The sequence below is a fragment of the Euprymna scolopes genome, chromosome 10 (assembly GCF_053919585.1).
Source record: "Euprymna scolopes isolate OS-2025 chromosome 10, ASM5391958v1, whole genome shotgun sequence".
NCBI classification, from domain to species: domain Eukaryota; kingdom Metazoa; phylum Mollusca; class Cephalopoda; order Sepiida; family Sepiolidae; genus Euprymna; species Euprymna scolopes.
The window spans coordinates 119,872,087-119,874,586 of record NC_136491.1 but is presented as its reverse complement, the minus strand read 5'-3'; the positions used below and the strand labels follow the sequence as shown (position 1 = coordinate 119,874,586).

General features: G+C 33.6%; 1 protein-coding gene across 1 annotated transcript in view; it reads left to right on the top strand.

Annotated features, from left to right (window-relative positions):
* The first annotated feature begins 2,437 nt into the window (after positions 1-2,437).
* Positions 2,438-2,500, top strand: part of LOC145286248 (uncharacterized) — a 51,768-nt gene continuing 51,705 nt past the window's right edge. Inside the window, exon 1 of the mRNA XM_080135068.1 lies at positions 2,438-2,500. This exon is cut by the window's right edge and continues 279 nt beyond it. The gene's annotated coding sequence lies outside the window, so the exon portion shown is untranslated.

Below are 2,500 nucleotides of genomic sequence, written 5' to 3'. Positions count from 1 at the left end.
TTCAGTCTAAAGTTGTGTTTTATAATTTTTGTCCACATTATTTTCAAGACGTAAGCTTGGGAGATTCTTTTGATACTAATATGGATCGAACTAGACATTATATTACGCAGCAACGAATGAAAGATCATCGAGGCGTACTTTGCCATAAAATTAGTTCTCCTGAAACAGCGGAAACACGAGAGATATTTTGTCAAGAACATTGTACATAATAGAAAAACAATTCAACGTTTGGTGGACATGGGAAGGCCACAGAGGACGACATCGTTCAGTCATAATTTCTGACAATATTCAGATTTTACGGGAACGCCTTGAGCAATCACCCAGAATATTTAACACACCGTATCTCACAAGAAACCAGCATTTCAAGAACATCAATTTTGAGGATCCTCTATAATGACCTTAATCGATTTCCTTACAAAATTCAGATCTTGCAGAGACAAACCGACCGCAATAAAGCAGAACAAGAGGCATTTTAGTGAAGATATAAGCCAAATGAGAGAATTTGAATTGCTACTAGATACTATCCTCGAGTGTCTAAGGTTTCTCTGTACAGAGATTCATCAGGACAACCTGACATGAGGATATTTTTTGCTACAAATAAATCCTGACTAAACATTCAAAACTGCATAGTATTCGCTGCCCAAATAAGATCTCCTCAGGATTGCTAGCCAACAGGAATGGTGCACCTTCTCTAAGTAATGTTATCTCAAGTAACAACGCGAAGCTGGAGACATCACCAAACAAGATGGCTTCTTTCCCTTGAATCCAGTAAGAGCAAAAAAACAACAAAAAAGATATACTATAAAATATTAAAATAGTCAATTGGGGAAATGGAAATAATGTTCCCAACTTATTTTCTTGGCTGTCAAGGGGTAAAAATTTAACGATTTTATCTTTGAAAACTCTACCAAACTCCTCTGCCAATTTTGTGTCTAAACACTTGAAATTTTAGATGTAGGTTACTTAGACATGGCTCCAACTTTTTAATTTGATTTGAGCCCAACACAATAAATGTTAAGGGGTAAAAATTGAGGTCAAAGTTTAAAAATATTTCACCTCTGCGGTCTCTATCAAATTCTCAGCCAATTTTTGGTCTAAAAATTTGAAAATTTACATAAAGTGTATTCAGAAATAGATCAAGCTTTTTAATCGGTTTTAGGCCGAACGTTTGGCTGCCAGGAGGTCAAAGTTCAAAAGATTTTACCTTTGCGGTCTCTAGCAAACTATTTAGCCAATTTTGAGTCTAAATACTTTAAATTTTACATAAACGATATTTAGACATGCAGCAAGCATTTTAATCATTTTGGAGACGAAAATTTGGTTTTCAAGAGGTTAAAGTTGAAAGAGTGGACCTTTGCAGACTCTACCAAACTCTTCCGCCAATTTTAGATGAAATTTTAGATTTAGGTTACCTGGACACGAGTCAAACTTTTTAACACACACACACATATATATGTACATAAAGGTATGAACAGTACATAGATCCCGAATAAAGCTGGGCTGGACTACTAATGTATATATATATATATATATATATATATATATATATATATATATGTGTGTGTGTGTGTGTGTGTGTGTGTGTGTGTGTAAACGTTGATTAACATATAATTTGGTTTGTTCCTTTTTTTATTTTTCTATTTAGTCAGAATCCTATTCCCATTATTCTCATTGTTCTGTTAAAATGGAACACCAAACTTTTAAGCAAAAAATGCGAAAATACAAAAAGATATTAATTGCTGCTAACTCCCACAAATACAGAACTTTTCTGCTTATATATATCATTGCTACATGATTTCCTTTTTCCTATGCTTTTTTGTAGTTTGGATTCATTTTTTGCCTTATTTAAACATATTATTTCTCCTTGTACGGCTCAAATGCAGGAATAAATTAATGGCTCTGGACGGTGTAATATATTTAAAATATTAATTCACCGGCGTAGGTTATGAGTCATTTCACAATCTTCCTAGCGCCTTAAATTTTATTGTCTTGTGTAAGCGGCCATTATTTTATTTTATTTCTATTGCTGTATTTTTCTCATTCATTTATTCATTCTATTTATTCTTTCTATTCGTTTGTTCTCTATTCTCTCGTTCTCTTTCTATTCCTTTATCCTCTGTCTATTAATCTCTTTCTATTCCTTTATTCGCTATCTATTAATCTCTTTCTTTTTCTTTATTCTTTTTTCCATTATTTATTTCTCTTGTCTTTTATTCTTCTCTTTGTATTCCATTATTCACGTTTTAATTCGTTTTTATTCGCAAATTAGTGCTTTGCTCTCAGCAAATGAAATAAGTTAAACTATTTCATAAACACCACCACTCTGACCATAACACGTGATCTGCACGGCCAATCGAAAGCTTAGTACTTATCCGACGCCCTCTCTTTCTCTCTCTCTCTCTCTCTCTCTTTCTCTCACTCTCTCTCTCTCAATCATTATTACCAACGCGTTTCTAATGATTACGTTGGGCGTTGTTTATCATGTGCGGCTGGATATTAT